Source organism: Canis lupus, chromosome 6, assembly GCF_048164855.1.
Source record: "Canis lupus baileyi chromosome 6, mCanLup2.hap1, whole genome shotgun sequence".
NCBI lineage: Eukaryota > Metazoa > Chordata > Mammalia > Carnivora > Canidae > Canis > Canis lupus.
Window position 1 is genome coordinate 17,512,508 of NC_132843.1, and position 16,000 is coordinate 17,528,507.

Sequence of the window (16,000 nt, forward strand, 5' to 3'; positions counted from 1 at the left end):
CAGAGATAGTTATTCATATTTTTACATTTTTCTATGCGTTTTCACTTAATTGAGATCCCAGTGTATAAAAATTCTCTGGCTTGCTTTTTTCACTAAATCGCATAAGCACATTCCCCTTTTGTTAAAAGCTTTTCACAACAACATTTTTAGTGGCTGCGTAATACTCTCTTTTATTAATGTAATATTATCTCCTTGACAGTTTCCTTAACATTATGTATTTAGGTTGCTACTATTTCCTAATTATTAAAACAAAACACATCAGCAAACAAACAAGCCCTTGCGACAAATATCTTTGTGTGTGTACTTTGGTTTGTTTCAGATTATTTTCTTAAAATAGAGTCTTAGAAATGATCTTACTTTATTACAGTTATGGATATGTTAGTTATTATTTAAAAATAGTTTAATAATGTAAATAATTAAATGTATTTAATAATTAAATTATTAAGTTATTTTTAATAATAAAAAGCATGTATAAGACACAAATTTAGAAGATACAAAAGGTCATGCAGTGAAATCAAATCTCTTTTTGAATCTCTCTCTGAACCATCAAGAATCCAGCCTCAGTTTCTTGCTTTTCTTTTCAGAGAAATCTTTTATATTATTTGTTTTTCTTTTCAATAGTTGTGGAATATTTGAGTGTCTCTTGTTGATTGACATTTACATGAATCCTAATCTCTTCCTACTGTGTACTATGCTGTATTGACTATCACAATGTAGACCTTATTTCCCACCTTATAAGATACTAGGAGCAGAATTGTTTGGTTAAAAGTTATGAGCATCTAATGTTTTGATAGGTATAGAAGTCTCTCCTTCTCTGGGGGGTTATGTTTGAAGACCTTCAGCAGATCGTGATGGTAGTAACCAAAGCTATATGTACTGTTTTTTCCCGTATATACAAATCTACGATAAAATTTAATTAGTAAATTAGGCACAGTAAGAGATTAACAACAATTAACAAATAGAACAATTTTAACAGTATGCTATAATAAAAGTTATGGGAATGTGGTCTCTCTCTCTCTCTAAATATCTTATTGTACTGTATCCACCTTCATCTTCTGGTGATGATATAAAGCTGAATTGATAATGACTACCTGATGAGATGAAGTGAGGGGAATGACGTAGGCATTGTGACGTAGTGTTAGTTTGTTATCCACGGGGCCATACATCTGGGGAGGATCCCCTAATTCCAGGCTGAGGGTAACTGAGACCGTGGAAGGCAAAACCATGGATAAGGGAGGAATACTGTATACAAAATCATTGCCATTGAGGTTATATCAATTTATGTTTCCACCAGTAATATGAGAGAAAAGAGTGTCCTTTCTTATTCTCCCCATTTATACAATATATTATGAAATGTTTTAATCTTTGCTAATTTAAGAGGCCAAAAATATTATTTCATTGTAATTTTAATTTCTTTTATTTTGGGTGAGACTGATCATTTTTTAATAGCCACTTATTATTTCCTTTTTTGGGGATGGGTTGTTTTGGGGAGGTGCTTTCTTTTGGGTTTTTCCTTTTTTCCTTATTAATTTTTCAGCAGTTTTTAAATTGATGAAATGTAAGCTCTTTGGTTGTGATGTTATTTGCAAGCATCTTGTCCAGATTATCTTTTCAGTGTTTGTTATTTATTTGTTTTTGCATTACAGGATTTTTTTCCCCCCAGAAATGTTTTGTGTGTATGGTTGTCTGTACCAATATTTTTTATTTTAAAGATCTTGAGGATTGTCCTACCACAGAAAGCCTTTCTCTACTTGGAGACTTTAAATATATTATTCTTTTTTCCTTTGGTAATTTTATGAGTTTGTATTTTACACATATTTTTGCTGAATCTAAAGTTTATTTTTGTATAGAGTATAAGATAGGGATACAACTTAATATTTTTAAAAAGTGAATCAATACCATTTGTTGTGTGATATATTCCCCCCCCCATTATTTTAAAATGCCAGCATTATCATATATTAAATTCCTATATAAATTTGGGTCTATTTTTTATTTTTCTATTCTGTTCTATGATCTTTTTCTCATGAACTATATTTAAAAATTTTTCTGGTTTTATAATATATTTCAATACCTGGCATAGCAAGTGTCCCTTCTTTATTATTCTTTTTCAGATTTCTTTCTTTCTTTTTCTGCGGTGGAGGAACACAATCGTTCATTTATATTTTCCATAGAAACATTAATTGCTTTGCCTGTTTTTTCCCCTTAATTCAATAGTGTTTTCATTAGAATTGTTTTATTTTTTTTTTAATTTTTAAAAATATTTTATTCATTTATTCATGAGAAACAGAGAGAGAGAGAGAGAGAGAGAGAGGCAGAGACACAGGCAGAGGGAGAAGCAGGCTCCATGCACCAGGAGCCCGACGTGGTACTTGATTCCGGGTCTCCAGGATCAGGCCCTGGACTGAAGGTGATGCTAAACCACTGAGCCACCCAGGCTGCCCTAGAATTGTTTTAAATTAATTGATTATTTTGGGAAAAGATTATATTTTTATAATTTGATATTTTCTATTCTATTTTTCTATTTGTTTTTAGTCCTTTGCCTTTTAGTAGCATTCAAGATTGATTTATGCAGATTTTGCATATTTTAATTTTTTTTTTTGCTATTTCAAATGGGATCTGTTCTTTCATTTCACAATATAACTGGTAGTTGTACTAAATATATGATGGCTATTAAATATATGTAATAATTTTGTTGCTAGCCATACTATTACTTATTCTTGGCTTTAATAATAGTTTTGCAATGGAGACTGTTGGCTTTTCTTGATAAACTGTTAGACCACTTTAAATAATGATGATTTTACTTCTTCATTTCTCATTTTTTATGGTTCATTTCTTTTTCTTATTTTGTAGTCTTGGTTGCTATCTCCAAAATAATGTTAAATAGTAGTTGACACAATGGATGTCTTTGTTTTATTTCTCATTTTACTGAGAGTATGTATAGTTTTTCTCCATTAAGTATGATGGAGGTTTTTGAGTTGAAAGAGACATGTTGTACTGTGCCGAGGAAGTACCCATTTTTCCTATTTTGTTAGGATTAAAAAAATAAAAAGCAGATAGTGAAGTTTTCAAATATCCTTTCAACACTTATAGAGATAATTGTTTGAGTTTTCACTTTTGATCCATTAATGGATTTCTTGGTAGTTTTGGAATAAACCCAGTGGTATGGATACCAAAGACTCTTGATTCCACCTGCTAATTTGCCTTGTAGAAAGACTGCACTGGTTTATAATCTCACCATAGATGTATCAGAGCACTTAACAAACAAGTGTTGGGAAGGTGATGAGTGGTCTTTTGTAATGAGAATTATCCACTAAAAAGATGAGGAAAAACCATCTGAATATAAGCAAGCCACATCTTTGCAGCACAGCAATAGCAACAGAAAAGTTCAAAATCTACCCACACTGAACCATGATGCCTCAGGCTTAGGAAAGAAAGTTTTCTTAACGTGAAGGGCATTAAGGAGGGTTCATAATGAGATGAGCATTGGATGTTATACTATATGTTGGCAAATTGAATTTAAATAACAAAATTAAACTAAAAAACAAAGAAAAAATAGTTTTCTTTACCTAAAGGAAGAATTAGGCATATTATTCAGTTATGCAAGAAGCAAAGTCCAGCTAATATGAGCACAAAAAGAAATATATTGGCTTATGTAACTTAGAAATCTAAGAGGGTAGATCTTACTTTAGGTAGAGTTGCAGCCAAGTGTTCAAACATTATTACTGAGACTGACCTTCACGTATTGGCCCTCAGCTACCTTTGTTGACTTTATACTTAGAAAGAGGTTCTCCACGTTACAGCAAACATGGCCACTATCTGTTCTAGGTTTACATCACCCTCTACTCTTCTTGAACTAAAGGGTGATACTCTTTTCTTCCTAGTATAGCTACAATTCGTGCAGAATAACAATGGCTATCCTGTCATAGGTCCTTATGCTTTCCAATTACTTTGCCTAGGTTTTGATTGATTTGCATTTGCCTCTGCAATGGAGAAACTGAGCAGTCACAAAGCAGTAGATGAACAATAAAGCGGCTGAAGCAGGAAATACAAGGAGTTTCATGGTATTAGATAAAACTTTCACCCTGGATCTTGATAGAAGTAAGTATTTCCTCTTTGAGTTATGTAAAAAGACACAATGATACTTTGAGTGATCTGAATAGCCTCTGAAATTTTAATATTCTTATCTTCTTTCAGCCAGATCATGGGAGGCCGGCATCTTGCTTATAGATACTCTTGAATGCTATTGAAAGGCCCATTAAATTAAATATACAAACCCTTGGCAACAGGGGATTGCCATGAATTTGACTGTTATCTGCAGTGTGTCAGGAAATACTTCGTGATGTTTTCCTCAACAGTGACACAGAAAATAAATTGAAATTAATTGTTTTTAGTTGATTAACTTTATGGCAATATGCATATACTTTGGAGGTTAAGGATGTTGGGAAAACAAGCATCCACTGAAGAAGAAATTGCATGAGAAGCCTTGGAAGAGGAGAACTCTCACATACAAGTGAGAGAGGCTTTGACAGTAATGAGAGTATTAAGGGCTGGACGGGCCCTTAAATTGTGTTCATTAAGTGGTGTATGCCTTTTTTTTTTGTAAAGTTTATTAAGACTCTTGAGAGGAGACTAATGCCTTTCAACACAGAGAAATAAAGATGCTCATTTAGGACTATAACATGTCTCCCCTGAGTTTTTTTAAATGTTATTTTTGACACACTTTTTTGGCATTTTGACACGCTGCTGTTACAAATCCAGTCACAGCACAGTACTTCCATTAGACAAAAACAACAGCATTTTTTTCTCTAGGCAAGAAAGAGTTTGAATTGAGATACGTATGAATTGACTTTCATGAACTCTTCAGTGAAGGGAGAGTTGAGAGGATAAGAGTAAGATGATATTCATGTGATGAGAGGAGGCTAGGTCCCTGCCTCCTCCTCCAGGAACCCCATCTCCACCAGCTGAATTGCTGTGCAGGACAAGATCCCAATAGCAGCACATCCTTGACCTTGTCCTCAGGCATTTTGGAAAGCAGAATATTTCACACAGGTACTGTGCATTTGCCAGAAAGTGGAGGGAGTTTGGCTTTTTGCCAGAGAAGAAGTTGTGAGTGTGACATCTCAAGGTTGCCATCCAGACAACTAGAATCTGAAGTCTTTGACAATAGTGTAGACAGACCTTGGGAAAACTTGGGATGTAGAGAAGCCATTTCTGCAGTGTTTGAGCAATATCTAAGCTCTGATGCCCACTCTCACCCTGTTCCTCATCTCTTCTCTACCTGCCTATCTCTTTCCCTTCAATTTCCCCTCATCTGCATGGATAATAAAATATGAGGCACTGAGTTACATACAAAAGACATCCACAGCATGTGTCTGGTCCTGGTGAAGTGGAGAGTGGCCCCTGAGCCCCCTTATACCTCTCACATAGTTAGGCCAGGAAAAATGTCCTTAACTTCCTTGAGCTTCCATTTTTCAATTTATAAAATGAGGATAGTTATATTTATCTTATGGGGTCACTGTGAGGCTTAATGCACTCACCACAAAGTTTAGAATGAAGTAGGTGTTCCATCAATTTTGGTTTTTCTTTTCTCTTTTTCATTTATTTGGGGCAAATGAAGTGTAAACATACGAAAAAGTGATTAGTGTTGATGGCATATTTGCAGACACAAACTAGACCCTATTCATCAAGACAAGCTATACTCATGGGAGATTAAAAAAAAATTCTGTGGCAATGTACATGTTACTTTTATTCAGTAGTGGCAAAGCAACAGTCCTTCGGAAATGTATACAATCTAGTTAAAGAGACAATATGAATTAGGATAAGCTGACCAAATTAAAGGAATAAGAATGGGCTCATGGAGGAAGTGTGCAGCGAGGTTGTGCAGTTAGCCCACCTGGGCTCAAATCCTGGCTTTGCTCCCCATACCTTGGTGAACTATTTAATAACTTCATTCTATTTAGCCTGCCTCATTCTTCTCCTCCGTGTATGGGGATGACAATAGGGGATGATGAGATAAGGATTAATTGAGGTAATAAAGAATATAAAGCACACAGGCAGGGCTGGCATGGTATATGGACACTTAATGTGAACTCTTACTAATAATACAAAATGCAAGTGTGAGCAAGGTTAGCTGTTTGCATGTTTGCAAGTGAATAAGGACACGGAAACAGACTCTAACACAATTCAGGGTGTTTTTCCATACAAGTACTGTCGGTTCCAAAAGGTGTTAGGGCATTTGGGAGGTTGCTGTTTGGAAGGGGCTTGACCAATGGTTAACAGCCCCGCTTCCCCCACCTCGCACTGTAGAGCTGTGCCAGCTCTATGCACGAAGCATTACTCATACTGTCTCTTCACACAGCAGTTAACCTTACTTGTCACTGCTTCCGGGGGGAGATCAAGTGCATTGAAATTATGGAGGTGGCACAATAAATCATGGTCACTTCTTGACATGGCCAGACAAAGCAGCTGGAAAGAGTCTCACCACAATGTCAGCTCAAAGTTGAAATGCAAAGTTTTAACATATCAATTTTCTCTCTTTTTTTAATTGTCATCCTGATTTTTCCTTTCTTCCCCCAAGACTCAAATGACTGAATTGGAGATTGATCTTGGCAGCTGGGTGGGCTAATTCACCAAGCATGGTTTTGCTTTCTTCCTTTTTCCTTTTTTTTTCTCCGGATGTGAACATTATGATTTGAGAATGAAATAATTGAGCAACCTAACGAGAGGCTGTGAAAGAACTGTTTTCACCCTTGAAATCTCAAGTTTCAATCTCTTACTTTCTAAAGGCAAATTCCCTCAGGCTATATCCCCAGGATTTAGCAGTGCTCCTGGGACATAACAGGCACTTAACAAATATTTGTGAAATGAATGGATGGCAGTTCTAGCCTTCCAGCTTTCTCTGGCTTGTTTTTGTTTCTCCTGTTCTTTATCGAGATCTCCTCAACTGACCCCTCAAAGAGTCTCCCAGGTATCGAGTATGAACACTTCCAGAAGAGTTGCCTTCTGGGTTTAGTTCTTTTCCTACTCCCCTTGGGCTCCAAGACAAAGAATTTTAACTACACACTTGCCCTTACAAGGGCTTAGAATCCTGACCCATCTCCGTTCAGTTATGTTCTCTTGGCTCCTAATGTTGGGCAATCGGATTTTATGAAAGCTATAAGTCTTGCTCTAGAAAAATGCACAGATACACAAAGCACACAAGGTTTGGCATATGAGTTTTTGGGACCTTTTGGGAGCACATTCTTGGGTCCAAGATAAAGATCATGCCTTTTGTGATTGCATTTTAATTATGGATAGCTGCTGCTGTAGGGCTCTCCTCTCCTGGAGGGCAGAGAACAGGTCTTTCTCAACTGCTATGCATTTCTCTACCCACTGCAGTAGAGTTTCTCATCTCCAACTCGTCAAAACTTCTCTGAAGAAGGGCAGAGGTTGCCCCAAAGGCCACTGAACTGCCCAACCTCATACCCAGTCCTGCGTCATTTGACAGTTCGGTGCTAACTGATGTTATTTGTCCGCTCTTCTTCCGGCTCTCTTTCCTTGGCTTTTGCAACATCATTATTGGATTCTTCTGTCTTCATTTCTGTCCTGGCTACTCTTTGCCCTATGCTTTGGTCATATTTCTAAGGACTCTCTTCCTGGTTTCCCTTTCCCCATCCTCTATATCTTCTTTCTGAGGAGTCTTATCTCTGCTCATGATTTCAACCACAACTGTACACTGATGGCATCCAGATGCATGTCCCAGCCCAGATCTTGCTCCGCAACAATCCACATCTCTTTCTCTGCATGTGCCAGTGGGATGGTCCACAGAGATCTATGGAACCTTGGGCTCAGCATATCCACTAAAGGAACCGTGTTTCACTTCTGATGTTTTCTTCCAAGGGCAATCATAGCCATTAACATAACACTCTAGCTGCTCCCTATTCTCCACTTTGGAGAGGAGAAACCTCCCTGATTGGTGAGCTGCTGTCAGAGCGCTCGTGGTCCTGATTGCTCTTGACCGGAGGCAAGCTTAATGGCCAAGGTCTGGCATCTATCAGAGGAACCAAAGGGCACCCAGTCCTCCCAGAGTAGGCAAGGTAGATCTAATTCAGGGGGTCTGTATTAGAAAAGTTCACTTGCCTGCAGGTGTACCTATATTCTATAGTATAAACTTTATTTGGAGTAAAAGGGGCAATTTGATCTTCTATTTGCTTTTTTCTTTTGTTTCTTTTGTTTTATTTACTAATGATTTGGAACTTCAAGACCTTTTTCTTGGAAAAGGCATATATTTGGCTAGAGTAAATGGGATAGAGTTAAGAATTTCAAGTGCTAATATTGCTCTGAACTCTTCTCTGCAGAGTTTCTTTTGTTTTTGGTTTCTTTTGTTTTTCTTAATGACAGACCTTTCCCCCCACCTCTCTCAGTGGTCTTTCTTGAACTTAGCTATCTGCAAGAAAAAATTTCTGAAAATACTCTTAACCTACGTTAATGGAAAAACAGGGAGATTTTATTAAGGTTACCCATTCTGTCTGAAGCACAAAGGGGCATGTGGATTCTTTTTAATGCTTACGGAGGGAGGGAAAAACAGACTTCTCAGTCATGACTGTGACTTGTGATTAAATGAGTGAAATTTCCCTAGGTATTGTGAGGTAGTCCAAAGGAGGTAGAAAATATGACTTTGATGTCATGAAGTTTATAATTTAAATAGGAGGACTGAGTAAACAATAGATGCATAAAATCACAGATAATGCTGAAATGTTAAGATACATAGGAGATCTATATATAGGAGATCAGGAAGGATTTCAAATTGAAATGGGAATGTTGGCTTGATTGGATGGGATGGGAAAGCTGACTAGTGTTAGCTCTTAGCATCTATTAGCTACTATTATTAGCATTCTTGGAGGAGCTCACTGTGTTGTCGGAGTGAGTCAGGAGATCTGACTTACTCTTGCCTTTTAAGTCCAAATAAATTGCTTTGCACCGCAGACCTCTTAGTTTGAGCTCTGCACTGCTTCTGGTACTATTTTGGATACCTTGGTTGGCTTAATGTGTACATATGGACCTGGTTTCTGTTTTGTTTATTTCTTTCTCAGGCCTTATAGTGTACATCCTGACCTAATTCTAGCAGGTATGAACTTAGTCCATAAACAGCAAGAAATATCACATTCTGTATTTCCTTTAAGTGAATATAAATTTGTCCCTGAGCCCCTATTCCATAGGACTGTCTGGAAATTCAACACTGGTCATTATTAAGGCTCTCTGCAGGCTCTCAGTCCTGAATTTTGCAAGGGATTTAGGACTTGGAGCTTAGGCATTGGGGAAGACCATCTGGTCTTTGGCCACCAAACTGTTCCTCCACAGAAACTTGATCTTCATATTAGGATCTTCATATTAGGAGGCTCTGTTTCTTGGGTATGGTGCTTATAGCAGAGGAATTCTGGAGGAGGGTGAGGGATCTCTGGGTTTAAGTCTGTTCTTCCTTATTATTCCACAGAGAGGCTCCTTCTATATCTTATCATCTTAATGTCCACCAGACTCAAATACCTCTCTCTCTATTTTCCCAAATATATTTTTCTGTATTTGGGCTGAGTTGTGCCTCCTCTAATTTCTATGTTGAAGTCCTAACCTGTAGTACCTGAGAATGTGACTATATTTGGACGTAAGGCCTTTAAAGAGGTATCAGGTTAAAATGAAGCAATGAGGGTGGGCCCTAATCCAGTACAACCCACGTCCTTATGATAAGAGATGTGGATACAGACAGACACAGAAGGAAGACAGAGGAAGGAGAAGGCAGCCATCCTCTAATCTAAGGAGAATGACCTCAGAAGAACTCATCCCTGCATGCATAGATCTTAAATTTGAATTTCAATCATCTAGAACTGTGAGAAAGTAAATTTCTGTTATTTTTTTTTTTTTAATTTCTGTTATTTAGGGCCATCAGTCTGTGGCACTTTTTAATAGTAGCCCTAGCTGATTAAGGCACTTTGTCCTCTAAAAAAAATTTTTTTTAAGATTTATTTATTTTAGAGAGGGGAGAGGCCAGGGAGTGGGAGGAAGAAACTCAAGCAGACTCCAAGCTGAGCAGGGAGCACAATGTAGGGCTTGATCTTACGACCCCAAGATTGTGACCTGTGTAGAAACCAAGAGTTGGATACTCAGCTGACTGTGCCACCCAGGCGCTCCCTCAGAATTTATTATTATTTTTTAATTAGCTTGGGTTTTTTTCAAAAGGCAGAAGAGCCATTGACTTTATGTAGCTTCTATCTTGTCTCTTACATTTCTGCTGCAAGAAAATAGTAAGGACATTGCTAGTTGGAGGTGGTGGTAGTGCAGAGGAGGAGAGGAAAATGCATCGAGAACCCAGGAACATTGGTGACTCAGTAAATTGCCCTGCCAGAGACTGCCCCCTGGTTCCCCATCTTCATGTTTTCAGGCCTGCTTGCTTTTCTCTTTGTGATGAAACAGGTTCCCCTGCCTTCTCATCTTCATCCCATCTTTATGAGGCATCTGTTTGCCTGGTGCAAAGTTCTAGATGTGTTATTCTCCTGGAACTGAACCATATAGAAAGACCTGGAAGATTTGGAGGCAGTGACATACTAGATACTAAAATGACTTCTGACCATACTTATGTCTCAGGAGGGCAGTAGGGTTTTTGAGGACTTGTCCTTGATTTGATTCGTCAAAGGCTATTCTGCAGAAACATCCTCAATATTTATTGAAGCTCTGGCCAAGCTATCAACCAAGTGAGCCAATTCATTGTCGAGCCCAGTTTCCACAGTCATATTAAAAGTCAACTGGGAAAGACAGGATTTCCAAGCAGTTTATAGCTCACTTTATTTCCCTCCCTTTTCTACCACCCTATGATTTTGGTAGTCCTAATACTCTCATTGGAAAAAAAATTGTTGCCTAAGGATATTGCAATGTATGACCACTGATAAACTGTGACCGGTTCTTGGCTTTTTGTAAGACTGGGAATATTAAGATGTCATTAAATATTTTATCTTCCTTCCTTCATGCTATGACTTTAATGCTGTGTTCAAAGATCATTACTCAGTTACGCTGGCAAGCCTCCTCTCCTTTGAAGACATTCTCTACAAGAACATGTAATATTCATTATCATTCACTGCTGCCTGATTTTTTTCCATAATATTCTCTTCTCTACCCCTCCCCCCCACCTCAGGGTTTTACTGAGGCCAAAGTACCTTAGGTGGCACTTAAGAATTACAGAAAGTTATAAATACACACAATCCAGATTCTCGACAGTTTTCTATGGAAATTTATAAAGTGTATTTTATAGCAAAATGTGTTTTTATAGCACTGTGGGTTCTGATTAAGATGAAAGCTTATTGACTTTTGGGACTGGTGTGCTGAGATTATATACACATACAACTTTCAAAAAGTGGGACTGTAGGGTGGTTATGTCTTCATCTGTATGAAGGCAGGGTTAGAGGACCAGATGCAGAAAGGAGACAAGAATGCATGTATTATACGTGTGAGAAAGAAGGAGTGAGAAGGAAAATATTTGCAGAGCTCTGAGTCACTAGATGGTGTGTCCAAGGTTCCCTCCTTAACTTGTTTTTAACAATGAGAACCAATCATGTCCCACTTGGAAGGGCTTAGGCATTGCCTTGAGAAAGTTTCAGAGATGGAAAAAATGAATCTGGGAGTCATCGAGGACCTGGGTCTGATAGAACCTTCTTAGGAGGTGTCCCCAGAGGGGTAACCTCAGGCCTTGACTTCTAGTAGAGTAGCTCTTGAAAGTTTGCCATCTATCTCACAACGAATCATCTTTCTGTCATTGATATGGTCACTAGGCAGCTTGAAATCAAGCTCTGCACTCACCTCTTGTAACCAGACAAGGTTCCGTGCTGTGCACGTCTGTGGTCAGATCTCATCTCTGGGGTTCACTAACTTCCTGTCCTCACTGACTTATGCCCTGATTCCTTCAACCATATTAGTCTTTTGTGATGGGTGTACTTTTCTAAGTTGCCTGAAATCCCTTGTGGATGGAAGTGCGGGTGAATATAAGCAAAAGAAGGCAGTGCACTAGGGAGTTTCTGTTGCCGCAGACAGAACCGTTCTGTGGAGCAGGATGTTGGAAGTCTGGCCATGACGAGGGACGACTCTTGCCCAAGTATATTGTGTTTTGTGCTTATTAGCACTTGTAGCTAGTTTTGGACACTGAAATTAGGTCACTTGTTCTGAGGGAGGGTGTGATACAGTGATAACAGGGTGGAATATTTACAATCAAGCCTGCAAAGATAGAGGATGAATGGTCATAATATGTATAGATTAAATAATACACGGAGAGTAAAGGAGAAGGCAGGGAAGCAAGAGAAACTACATAGCTTTCTACAATTGAAAAGGAGTTTGTTTCATTTGACCAGTTACAGACAAAATTATTTAAAAATTCATAACACCAAACAGCTACTTAGAATCTCTCTCTCTCTCTCTCTTTTTTTACCAAGACTGAAATGTCTTTTGGATTGAAGGGATTTAATAATTTATAAAAAAATAAAGACTACAATATTATCCTTCTTTCCCCGTGTCAATAAATAGTGCATTTTAAGATGTATTCTGCATCTACCCTGAAACTATCAGATCAGAAATCTGAAATTCCTTGTGTCTACTCATTTTCTTTTTTGAGAATGACAAATACAGGCTCTGCTAGATGCTATCAATGCGATTTTAACTTGTACCAGGACAAGGAGGTGGTTTTGGCTAGCTGTTGGTGATTTGGCATTTCAGCTGTAATTCTGGATTTTATGGAGCCTTAGCATTTCTGTTTTTATTTTTAACTTAGAGCAGAGGTAGGGAAGCGCCTTTCACTGCTCTCCCCTGCACCCCGGAGACTCACTGCCGTCAGCCTGCATTCCACTGCTCTGTCTCATGGCCTCTCTTGAGGTTTCTGGAGTTAATGAAGTAAATCAAAATCTCTGAGCAAAATGATTTCAGTCTCTGGAGGTAAAGTATGCCATGTGGGATGATGCCCAGATAAGAAACCATAATCACGTCTCAACGGCAGAAGTATTTGCTCAGGGTCTGAGCTAGGGCGGGGATGAAAACCTTAATCCTGAAATGTAAGAAGCTTTGTGTGAGATTTGTTGAAATGCAGCTCTCCATCCTAAGTAACATTTTAGGCAGCATATTGGCAATACAAAACATTTGAATAAAAGCAGTGATGGTATTAGTCACAACCCACCCCTGTCCTTGAATCTCTGAGGATGTGCGTGCCTGAAGCGCATGCTAAAATACACTTAATCTAATCACCTCCGGAGATTGAGAGGCGTGTGCTCATATAAATGTCAAGTTGGGACATAATTTAGCTGATCTCTGGGGTTTATCGCTATTGCCAGACTCTCTCTTTATTTGATCTGGTGAAGCAAATGAAATGTGTCTCTTTGGTTTTAAACCAGGTAAGATCAGGAGATTAGAATCTGTGAGTTTCTTATTTGGATGCAATAATCATGCAGCCAGCCCTGATTTAAGGAGGCTGCAAGGTCTATTGTGTGTGCGCAGAGGAACAACGGGCTGGAACCAAGGTCAAATTATCTTGGCCTAGCTGTTATCTGCTAGGTGTTGGCCGTCTCCTTGACAACATTACTAGATGTATTAAAGGTAGGGAAGCAGAGGTTAGTTAAAAAAACAAAAACAAAAGTGTGCTTCAGTATTAGAGGGGGAAAGTCTCCTTGGGCACAGCTTGGCCCCAGTCACTCTTCTCAGCCATGTGAGAGCAGAACCTCCATTTCACTTCATTTGAGGTGCTTTGGTAATGAGAGCTCATCGAGAAACACAATGGCCTATGGTAAAAAAAGAAAAAGAAAAAAAAAAGATAGCTGTTGACTGCATGTTAGGAAAATTAGAACTCAATTATGCCTGTTCCCTGGGCTTGGAGAATGCATCTTGAAGAACAGTCTGGAACATCATTGTTAACTGGAGTGGCTTTGCTCTGTCGTAGACATTTGGCAACGTTGGAAGACATTTTTGGTTGTCACATTTGCGGGGATGTGTTACTGGCATCTAGAGAGTGGAGGCCAAGGATCCTGCTACATATCCTGCAGAGCGAACTTGCAGCCCCCATCACATGAATTACCTAGTCTAAAATGTCAATAGTGCTGAGGTTGAGAAATTGATCTAGTGGAACATTTATATCCTTACATATAGCATTTGCTGAACTAAATGAATGAATAAAGAAGAAAAACAGAGGGACTTGTCTCATCTTTCTAAATAAATGCAAGTTCTATGATAACTGGGATATTAGTATTCTAGATGTGTTGCAGAGATAAATTTTCAGCTGTGCACTCTTTCCATTATATTGCTAAGCAGCAAGGCAAAAACATTATCCCAAAATTGCGAGGCACACATAGCTTTCTAATGGCATATGAGAAATAAAAAACAAAGCTTACAGAGGTCCTGTTCACAATATGAAATAGACACATTCAAAGTTTCAATTTGCAGCATCCTTAATGCTATGCCTCTTAAAACACTTTTTTAGGTTTAGTTACAAATAGCTGTTCCAATCAGGTCGATATTCATAAGAATATATTTCAACTCCCCCTATATGTAGACTCAGAAGGGAACATTTCAGTGTGATGGGAAATTGCAGAAAGCAGTTGATGCTTTGAAAATGGGTCATTTCATAAAGTGGTGCTGTAAATATTTTTATGCATTACATCGAGTTTCAGTTGACAGGTCTCTAGCTTCTGTGCCTCTGCTGAGGTGTACACATTCCCTCTTCAGGCTCTGCCCCTGTGGAACCTGCTGGCTGCAGGAGCAGTCTCCAGGTAGCATGGTGGAGACTTAAAATAACCACCAACACCTTCTGGGGACAGTTAGAGGGAAATCAGTCCCTTCCATATGTAACCACATTGTATAACTCACTCCTAAAACAGAATGACTTTTTTCTTTTTCATTAATTTTGATCCTGCATTTTGGCTTTAAGAGACTGCCCCGTGGCATAAACCTGATATGCATTTATTTGACTGTTGGGATTGTTTTTGTTTGGACAGTGTTGGTGCTTTTTAGCTATTTTTCTCCCCCTTAAGGACTCTAGCATCTGATGGCCTATTTTAATCTTAAAGGCAAGTTGTGATGTCAACCTGGAAATGTCTGAGGGACCAGCATTCCTTACTATCTTATGCACAACTGCACTTGCCTTTACTGATGTTCAGTAGGGCTCCAATTCTCATGACACATGGACAAATAAATGATTCAGAGAGGAACCGTAGCATAGTGATTAAAAGTATTGGTTTTAGGGTTTCTCTGGGTGGCTCAGTGGTTTGGCGCCTGCCTTCAGCCCAGGGCGTGATCCTGGAGTCCTGGAATCGAGTCCCACATTGGGCTCCCTGAATGGAGCTTGCTTCTCCTCTGTCTGTGTCTCTGCCTCTCTCTCTCTCTCTGTGACTCTCACGAATAAATAAATAAAATCTTAAAAATAAATAAATAAAAATACTGGTTTTGGAGCTGTGGCCTTAACACATAGTCATTATGTGGATATTGAGCAAATTACTTAATTTCTCTGGGCCTTAAGTCTCTTCATTCATAGAATGGAGATCGTAATACCACATAGGTAGTCATGAGGATTAATAAGGGCCCAATTAATGTAGCTTTGGGAAATGAGAGACACAGAGACTATTCATCGGAGACCTCACCTGCATTACCCTTCCTTCTTTACGTTGATGAAAAATCTTGGTCAGCGATGAGAGCTAGGTATTTTAGTCTTTCATAGTCTGATCTTCCCTTCCTTAGATCCAAGGATGAGTTGGCCAACTTCCTCTTATTCCACTCCTGATCCACATATTCTTATGGTTGCTCTCTGCCAAAGGACAGAAGTCCTCAGCCCTTCTGGGTTTTGGAAGGGCTGGTCTTTCTTCACACCTCGTAGCTGAATGGTCTCTGGTTGAGCTTAAATCAACCACTATCTGCTGCCCAGCCTTCTGGGTCCCCAGGTTTTGTCTCTACCTCCTCTGCTCCTACAAAGGCCTCCTGGGGCCTGGTCATCTTTCTCATCATGGTCATGTGG

General features: G+C 38.8%; 1 long non-coding RNA gene across 2 annotated transcripts in view; it reads left to right on the forward strand.

Moving 5' to 3' along the window:
* Positions 1–1,152: 1,152 nt before the first annotated feature.
* Positions 1,153–16,000, forward strand: part of LOC140634658 (uncharacterized) — a 78,103-nt gene continuing 63,255 nt past the window's right edge. The window contains exons 1-3 of one of the 2 annotated variants that reach the window (XR_012032059.1): positions 1,153–1,268; positions 3,957–4,098; positions 4,195–4,666. This is a non-coding gene — a long non-coding RNA (uncharacterized lncRNA). Of the gene's footprint in view, positions 1,269–3,956; positions 4,099–4,194; positions 4,667–16,000 lie in introns of those variants that run through there. The other variant, XR_012032060.1, reaches the window with a different exon arrangement.